This window comes from Myotis brandtii, unplaced genomic scaffold (assembly GCF_000412655.1).
Source record: "Myotis brandtii unplaced genomic scaffold, ASM41265v1 scaffold295, whole genome shotgun sequence".
Classification (NCBI taxonomy): Eukaryota; Metazoa; Chordata; class Mammalia; order Chiroptera; family Vespertilionidae; genus Myotis; species Myotis brandtii.
This window is the reverse complement of record NW_005361283.1, coordinates 129,675-139,819: the sequence shown is the minus strand read 5'-3', so window position 1 is coordinate 139,819 and position 10,145 is coordinate 129,675.

The window sequence follows — 10,145 nt, the reverse complement described above, 5'->3', positions numbered from 1 at the left end:
TTAGTTTCAAGTGTACAACCCTGTAATTAGACATTTCTGTAACTTATGAAGCAAAGCATGGGAATATAGTCAATAATACCGTAATCAGATGGGTGCTAGATGTATCGGGGTGATCACTTCGTAAGTTATATAAAGTACAAGCTTTTCAGGTTGAAAGAGCAAAAAAGGCAGCGTGTGAGGCAGGAATGCGTTTGGAGACCCGTGAGGCCGCAGAGAAAGGGATGGGAATCATAGGTGAGAAGGTCCAGGCGGACTTGAGGGAAACGCCTAGGAGCACGCCCCAGGCCCACACACATCATTCTGTCCAAGTCACCTGCACACAAGGCCCTTCCCCCCATTGGTGAATGCAATTACCCCCCATCACCCTCATCACCTTTCTCTCTCCATCTCAGGATGAAAAGTGGGGGTGGATGACAGCTCCATCTGCTACCCAAAACAGATATTGCTAATTATTCACAGCCTTACAAATTTACCTGGTTTTCATTCCCATCCTGTAATCATAGGAAGCACAGCACAGCTGTGTCATCTTTGTCCTAAAAAGAAAGTCTTTGTTGTCTAGAAGAGACTAGATAACCTATGGCAGCGGTTCTCAACCTGTGGGTCGCGACCCCTTTGGCGGTGGAACGACCCTTTCACAGGGGTCGCCTAAGACCATCCTGCATATCAGATATTTACATTACGATTCATAACAGTGGCAACATTACAGTTATGAAGTAGCAACGAAAATAATCGTATGGTTGGGGCACAACATGAGGAACTGTATTTAAAGGGCCAGAAGGTGGAGAACCACTGCTATGGCCTTGCAGGTTCCTGGAAGGGTGAGCAGTCTTCACTTCCTCTGGGCCTCAGTGGAGGTCCCCCAGAACGCCAACCCCGGGAGCAGGAAGGCTGAAGTCCATGCTCTGCTGGAGAGTGTGCCTCGGGGGCCGGTAGAGGGAGCGAGGGCAGAACAGAAGGAAAGGAGCCCCAATACGAAGCTGCATGATGGAGCGGGCACCGTTGCTGTTTCTGATTGTTCCATCGCACAGGATAACCTGACATCTGTCTCAGGAGCACCCATCGGGGGGAAGAGAGGGGAGTGTTCACCCGCAGACTGCTGCTGAGGGCAGGCCATTGTTCTGTAGCCGGCCCTCCCGCCTGGATTTCTCTGGTTGTTTCCTGGGGCATAGTTCTTCCAAGTCCTGAATTTCCTGTAAATGAGAAGTTTGGTTAACATCTTGGTTATATTCCATTTATATCTTTTGGCTGGAATTCATCATGGGTGATAGTATTCCTTTGTATTCCATTACATCAGGCCGCACCTATAGCCAGCTGCCCGCCGTCGTGATACAAAGATTAACCTCTGGATTGGGGTGAAGGCAGCCTGGTCCCTCCACTGTGCTGTGGATTTCACCTGAAACTAGAAAGTCATCTAGTTTCTTTGGCACCACATAAATGTCCATTTCCCCATCATTTATCTAATGTTGTTACTATCAATGGGCACTCAATTGTACTCCACCAGTTCTGTGCACCCAAGAAATACTATTTAACATACAGAGACATGTCAGAAGTAGCTGGAAATGGACTTCTCATCTATTCTCTCCATGCCCGATTAGGAGATGGGTTTACCCAAGACAAAGATGCCTCACAGTGTATACTAGTATCTTAATAGAGTATGTGGGCCCCTTTTATCCTATCCCCATTTAAGCTTTTTTTTTTATTGATTTTTAGAGAGAGGGGAAAGGAGAGGGAGAGAGAGATAGAAACATCAATGATGAGAGAGAATCATTGACTGGCTGTCTCCTACACACCCCCTACTGGGAATTGAGCCCACAACCCGGACATGTGCCCTGACCAGGAATCGAACCACGACCTCCTGGTTCATAGGTTGACGCTCAACTAGTTAGCCACACTGGCCGGGCCCCATGCGAGCTTTATATCTTGAGTTACTGCTACCCTTTAAAGTTAGTGCTCAGAAAGTGCAAGGGAAACATGGATTTTCTTGGGAATTGGCTTACGGAACAGCCATTCCTTCTCATTCGCTCGTTTGATTAGTTCGTCCAAGGGTGCTTTGTGTTCTTGGTTGTAACTGGTCACGATTGGGCTCTTTCCAGGGTCAAAAAGGAAGACCAGCGTGTGTTGCCCACAATAGGTTTATTCATAAAGATGACCCTGGCAATTCAGGGCATTCAAAAATTCCTTACACACAAGTCCCAAACAGAAACCTGCCCACCTTCCATATTGTTTATCTCAGAAAACGATACCGCCACCCGCTAACTTATTCATACCAGAAACTCCAGAGTCATCCATGTCTCCTCCTTTTCCCTTACCCCCCACATCCGGTCAATCAGCAGAACCTATCAATTCTGCCTCTTAATCATCTCTTTTTTAAAAAAAAAAATACACTTCTATTGATTTCAGAGAGGAAGGGAGAGGGAGAGAGAGATAGAAACATCAATGATGAGAGAGAATCATTGATCGGCGGCCTCCTGCACGCCCCCTACTGGGGATCAAGCCCACAATCCAGGCATGTGCCCTTGACTGGAATCAAACCTGGGACTCTTCAGTCTGCAGGCCAATGCTCTATCCACTGAGCCAAACCAGCTAGGGCAGTCACCTCTTGATTTATCTGTCTCTTTAAGCCAAGTGTCACTCCTGATAGAGCTCTGCTCCTGGGATGGCACCCCAGAAGGCAGCCTTTCCCCAGGGCTGTGCCTTCCCCGTCTATCTTAAGCACACAGAATGCTTCCAAGTAAAAAATGGCTCCTGCCACCCTCTACCTGAAGTATTCCCATGGATTTCCTCTGGGAAGCCAATGAGCCTACGGTTTTTACAAGAGTTTATAGAACCTGCGCCATCAGCTTCTCCCATTTCCTTCCCTTCCGCTCTTCCTCGCAAAGAGGTGCTTTGGTCATTACCAGACTTCTTTTGGTTCCTCAAGTGGTTCCTCTCTTGCCTCCTAGACTTCTGAAATCCTCTTGCACCTTCTCCGCAGTCACCACCTTCTCCTGGCTAACCCCTCCTCGAACGCAAGGTCTCAGCGAAATGTCACGGCGGTGGGAAGAACTTCCCTGGCCATCCTCATCACAATGCCGTGTAAGCACCTGTTTGATATCTGCCTTCTCTGTTATCCCAAAACTTCCAAGAAAGCCGCAGCAGGATTTGTCTTGTTTGCTTCTCTTTCCCCATCACAGAGTCTGGAGAACGTAATAAACGTTGACTAAATATCTGTAGAAATTATGTTGATAACTAAGCCGTGGAAAGACTACGGGCTATTTGCGCGGGCATATTCTGTGTGCCTCTCCTGCAGATTTTGTGAATAAACAGTAGAAAAACATTATCTGTGGAGGTATGTTGTTTAGAATAAAGTAGTAATTGCAGAGCTGTTTCTTTTACTAATCCTAAAGTACAATCCCTTCCCAAACACTGGGCTAGATAGTGTTCCTGGCTCAGCTTTGCCCTAAGTTTTGTAGAGTTAGTATCTAGAAAATGGTGATGATAATACCTATCTAGAAAGGTAGTTAAGAAAAGAGAGGTGATATATTTCATGTCCCTGGTATAGAACAGGTACTCAATGCATGGCAGCTATTGTTAAATAACAAAATAATAGATAAATGCATACTGGGTGTGTGTGTGTGTGTGTGTACTCTTTCAAGACAGTTGCTGTAATGGTGACACTGATTCACTTGGTAAGACACTCTAGGACAGGGGTGGGCAACCTTTTTGTGAGTGCGTGCCAAAACCAGCAAAATCTCTGACTCAAAATTCTTCTGCGTGCCAACCCTAATTTTTTTAGAACATGTTACGCCTACTTGATATCTCTTAAGGTGTACGTATGTGAAGAACCTTGAAGAAATAATAAAATTCATTCGAGCAACAAAAACACAGTATATGATGATGAAAAATACATTTATTTTTTAATGTATACATGGACACTGATAGTCCGACAGAAAACTTTATGACTCCGTTTGATATTACCAGTGGGACTTTTGCTGCTGCATCACTGATGACAGATTTTACATCAGGTTTATATTTCGTGCCCTTCAGAGATACACACAAGCTACTACTTTCATCTGTCAGGCTACTCCTATTACGAGACTTAACAAAATTCATCACTGAGAACAAAGATTCATAAGCTTATGTGGATGAAACCAAAACACTGGTCGGATCTAGGAAGGCAGGGAGAGTTAAGGCAGAGGCATAGAAATTGCTCTTCCCCTCTTCCGTCAATCCATGTCTATGGTCTTTAAGATAACTTGTTATGTAAAATTATTTATTTATCTAAGATGCACCTACACTGAATTTATCTGAAAAATAAAAAAGTCGATATTAAGAAAAAAATTGTAAATGGAAGATTATAAGAGAGGGTTTCGCGTGCCAGCAAAAGTTACTGGCGTGCCATGTTTGGCACGCGTGCCAGGGGTTGCCCACCCCTGCTCTAGGATATAGAATTATTCCAGGGAGGACTCTCTGGCTGAGGTCCAAAAGGTTCTTGAAAAGCAAGTAGGCTGACTGTGGCGCATGGGCAGAACCATCATCTACCTGGCAGTTGGATATTTCAAAATCAGGAGTCTTCATACGGGTCCACGGAACTCTGGAGTATTTCGAAATGGCTATGATTTCCTTGAAACTGAATGAAAATTTTTGAGCGGGTGTATATGTGTTTGTGTCTGTGCACTATTCTGGAGAAATGGTTCCTAGTTTTCAATAGCTTCACGGAGGAACTGTGAATAAGAAAAAGCTAGGGATCACCGCCGCAGCCTTCTTCGAGAAATCTGGTGCTCCGGCAAAAAGAAAATGTTGGCAGCGTGCTGGCTGTGTCATCTGGCTGGCCAGAGCCATGCTTTCTGCTAAAGCAAAGATGAGAAATTTGGGGCCAAAATGATCTCAACTAAATGGTTCCTCTCCACCATGCTTCCAGCTGCCCAGCATGTGGGCTGCTCACACGTGGCTGCTGCTGATTATTCTCATATCTTTACTTGCAAGGAAATTGCAGTGAAACCAGCTCAGAAAGGAATTGTTTAGCTAATGGATTGGATAACAAATAGACGAGCCCCTATATACACCAACAATTTTATATTGCTCAAGAGTGACTGTGTATGGGACATTGAGCGCACATTGAACAAGGCTGCGTCTAAGTCATTCATCTGCTAGTATCCATAATGTATATATATTCCTATCCTCATCCAAAAGCTAGCCAGGCTCGCCATGTGTTGAAACAATTTATTTCAACACTTAATGCATCATCTCTCCTGTATTTCCACATGTTGTGTCATCACCAATTGACCTCAACCCATTGTTAAATATTTAATAGCACTGTTGGATAAACAATACAAAGTATAGTTTAGGTTTGAATGTAGCATTTACATGAAAAAAAAAAGAAAAAAGAAAATAACCCAGTACATGCTGCAGAAGGTACAATGTGAAGGTTAGAATACTGATCCTTCTGGTGGACAGAAGAGGAGCTACAAAAGGAAAGGAAACTGGGAGGATGAATACAGCAGGGAGCGCAATGACTAATGGAAAGACGCCGTCACTCTCCCGTAAAGAGCAAGGGCAGAAAGCAGCTGCCACCCAAACGTTGGCGCAACGGACCCTCCACGTTTCCACCTCTAAGAGCGTAAGCAGGATGATAAACTTCGTTGAGTGGGATTCTAGTCACATGAAAATGATGAAATAATATTCAGTGAAACACTGATCAGCAGAGGGTGGTTTTTAACATTCACTACATGTAAATCTCATAGTGACAGAGGAGTGACTATGGTCTAAGAGAAACACCCCAAGAATGCACACTGGAGACTCCGATGAGTTAGCACTCCGCTCCTGGAAGGTGTGCTCAGTACATTCTTTCTGACTGACCATAGACAACCGCCCTTGGGACTCATGGGGACGAGTAGAAGCCTGCACCAGGAAACCTTTATGACCCACAGAGTTCCTTTGAGATAAAAAGCTGGAAACTGTGTTTATGATCCCACTTCTACTTGTTTTCCAGGGTCACTCAAAATGTAAAATGGGTCCACAAGCCATAGTTAGAAGGAATTTAAGAAAACCTAAGTAAATGGAAAGATATACCATGTTCATGGTTTTGAAAGCTTAATGCTGTTAAAATTTCAACTCTCCCCAAATTGACCTATCCCTGCTATAATCTCATAAAGTTATTTGTTTTTTAGAATTCAACAAATGGATTCTAAAATATGTATATATAAATACAACCAGAATACCCAAAGCACACTTGAAAAAGAACAAAGTGGAGAAATTACATTACTTGAACTCATGACTTACTGAAAAGTCACAGAAATGAAGATAATGTGGTACTGGAATTGAATCAACAAACACATCAATGGAACAGAATGGGGAAGCCAGAAGCAGATCCACACTTAAGAGGCCTTTTGATTCCTGACGTGGGGCCAAAGGCAAAATTCGAACTGGATTTGGGATGAATTCCCCTTTGAGGAAAGATGACTAAAAGTCAATCAGAAGATGCAGTGCATCATGTCTAGCTGCCTTGGGACCTTGGGACCTACGTAAACCTAACATTTCATTTGGGGGACAAAACAGACAAAAGACACGAGATAGGATTTTGTCAAACGAGGAAATACAGATGAAAACATGGATGATCGAACAGCCATTGTATCAACTACTGATGGCAATACTGAATAAGGCAAGCACTTAGCAAAGAACTAATTATTAATTGTGCAAACCACTGCTACTCTATGAAAGCTAAAATGAGGTAACAAAAGCGGAAATGTGAAAAAGCAACTACAGCATACCAACTCACCCTCCGCCAGGACTGGCCCAGGGAGGCGGCTCTGACGTTGTTGACCAACACGTCTTTTCAGTCATGAAGGAGAGGAACACAACAGCCAGTACAGACTGGCTATGTCACCCTTTCACTGCAGTAGACAGTGTAACTGGAATTGGGGTTAAAAGGGCTCAAGGTCACACCCTGATAGTTATAACCAAATATATGAATCGTTTGGATTGTCAAAGTGACCTAAAATATAGTAAACCATTTAGATGTTACCATGGATTCATGATAACATTCCTATCCCAGGGCATACTTTGAATTCCTTACTTTATGTGAATGAATGATGTTAAACTTGAATATGCTGATACAGGTTTATGTGGATGAATGATGTTAAGCTTGAATATGCTGATACAGCTAGTGTGACATATCACAGAGGACTCCTGGAAACCCAAAGTATTTCCAAGCTTGGAGGGGAAAGTAAGGCAATAGAAGTGTCACACAGAAACAAGTAGTATCAGAAAGAAAGTTCTGTGGAGGGGAAAGTAAGGCAATAGAAGTGTCACACAGAAACTAGTATCAGAAAGAAAGTTCTGTTCCTGATTGACTGACTGCATAACATCAAGGCAACCCTGACAACAGAAGCATTCCAGTAATCCATTCATTTTTCTCAGCGCTGTACAGAAAACATATATTCTCGTGGCTTTTTAAAAACACTTCATCCCCAGGTGGTTTGGACAAAATAGATAAACATTGCTTTTACGCACTCACATTTCTTAACCTTTTTGTTCTGCAGCAATTCAGCCAGGACAGACGCTCCCGCCACCCCTCCTCACATCCTCAGTCTCGCCTGTGCAGTTGCACAATGCCAATGGCCATGACGCATTCAGTTGCTGTTTTTGTACCTAGAAGGACAAAATCTGATTTTTAAAAATGTCAGCCTATTTCTCAAGTGCTTAAATCCTGCTGTTTAATCAAGATTGAGTATTTGCATTTGAAAGTTTAATATTCACCTTGCAAAACACCTGACTTCAAAAAAGTTTGACATTCAATTTTTAAGGCAAAAAAATATAAGCTACTCGGTTCATGGCTTTCCAATTTTCCGCGTGTAACTTTTACAGGACTGAAATTTAACCAGGTCAGTTCTGGTCTCAAGCAACCATTTTGTACGATCTCACACGTCTTTCTTGGGAGCTAGATTCAATCGTTGGCTAAACGCTAATATTTTAAATTTATAAACTTCAGAAGGAAGATAGCTTTTGAAGCTGACACACACACAAAAGCACCAATCCTAGAACAGCAGTCTTTTTGTGTGCTGCCCAGAAAATCAGTTACAAAGTGGTCTTATTGTGTTCTCATCATTTACATTTACTTTTTTTGGCAGAGCAGAAAGGAAAAGAAGAAGTCAAACTCGGAGGCACACAACAGAAATGAAAGAAGGCATTTTTATGTTAAAATGTGCCCTTGACATTTAGACATCGACCAACCCAATATTGAGCATCGACAGGAGATGAAACGGCCCCGGAGACTGCAGCTGTTTTCTGTGACGTCACTGAGCAGGTGCCCCGCCGCCTCGGCCACGGAAACCGGGTGGGTCTCTTGCTGATGCCCACGGAGGCCCACATGGGGCCAGCGCTGACCTGCGTCTCGGTTCCTCAGATCGGCCCCGAAATACCCCGGCGCCAACAAGAGCCCTGATGACCGGTCTGTGCCAATTCACAGCAGACGCTCTCCCAAACAGATCAATACTATCCAAGGGGCAGCTGGAAAACAGGATGAGCCTGTCTCACTGAACAAACAGCAGGCTGCTTATTCGCAAGGGCAAGAGCCGCACCGCACTGCGTTTTCCACAGTGTGTTTGCTGGGGACCTCGACCCTGACCCGCAGAGCCACCCTCCGGGGTGAGGAGTAGCCCAGCGGTGGGCCTGCTCTGATCCTGGCGCTCGCTCAGAGCGGAGGCATTTTTTTTTTTTTACATGCTTGCCTTACTTACACTATCTTCATATTTTTTTTATTCTTCTTTTGGCTCTTCTTTTCTATATCTTTATTAATTTCAGAGAGGAAAGGAGAGAAGGAGAAGGAGGAGCAGGAGGAGGAGGGGGGAGAGAGAGAGAGAGAAACATCAATGATGAGAGAGAATCATTGATTCGGCACTTTTTACAATGAGAGCCGCTGTGTCTGCGCGGGCCTCGCCCAGACAATCCCGCGATGCCAGAGCAGCTAGTCAATGCCGTGGCTTCCGTCCAATGGCAGGCTGAGTGCTTGGCATTGTGTAGACAAAATGGAAACAGTATTTTACTTTCTACTCATCATACTGGAATTGTGTGGGCACACCTTGGATGAAATTAATTCAGAAAGAATTTTAGGACACCAGTTGTTTCTATATATAAAAACTGAAATAATTCTGTGGATAAACCAAATACATTTGCTCAAACATCCAGATAGCTATTTTTTTTATTAACCCCCAAAATTTGCCTCTTTTCTATTTTTTTATTTAATCACATAGATACTCTCCCCCTCCCAAAATAAGGAGGTCATATTGTACATATCTGTGTGCTCTTCTTATATTAATCTATATATTTATATTTGTATATGTGCACATGTAAACAAGCAAGAGTTAAATCTAATAAAAACATGAAAGTTGCATCACTATTATCATTGCTACAAGGTTACAAAATATGAGGAAATTATAGTCTTTACAACAATCTTCCCAAAAGCGCCGAGAAAATAAAACTATGGAATACAATGTGACCCTACATTCCTCTAGGCACGATGACCTCATATATGACCCAGCATGAGTAAAATTTTAATGCTTCGAATGGTACTGGGGCCAAAAATCTAACTAGAATTAGATTTTCCCGGCTTCCAGAGTCTACAGCAGATTCAGGACCAATAAATCCATTTAAACAGGGGCAAACATATTCCAGGCGGAGTGGCTCAGCGGTTGAGTGTGGACCTATGAACCAGGAGGTCACGGTTGGATTCTGGGGTCAGGGCACATGCCCTGGTTGTGGGCTCCAGCCCCAGTAGGGAGCATGCAGGAGGCAGCCGATCCATGATTCTCTCTCATCATTGATGTTTCTCTCTCTCCCTCTTCCTTCTTCTCTGAAATCAATTATATATATATATATATACACACAGATACACACACACACACACACACACACACAAACAGGGGGCAGATACAGAATCATATAATTACGCTTGGGTCTTAGAAGTGTTTAATCGCCATTGGTGGCACCGCTATCCATCTACCATCTACGATCTTTTCAGGATGTAGACATTTTCATGTATTTTCTGTCCGCTAGCTAAAGCAGAAGCTGAGCCTCTGGCTGCTCTTAACAGACACATTTGTATGGAAAAAAAAAAAAAGTCAAGTGACAATGATTCTTAGCCTTTCCCTTTTCTTCAACGAAGCTTT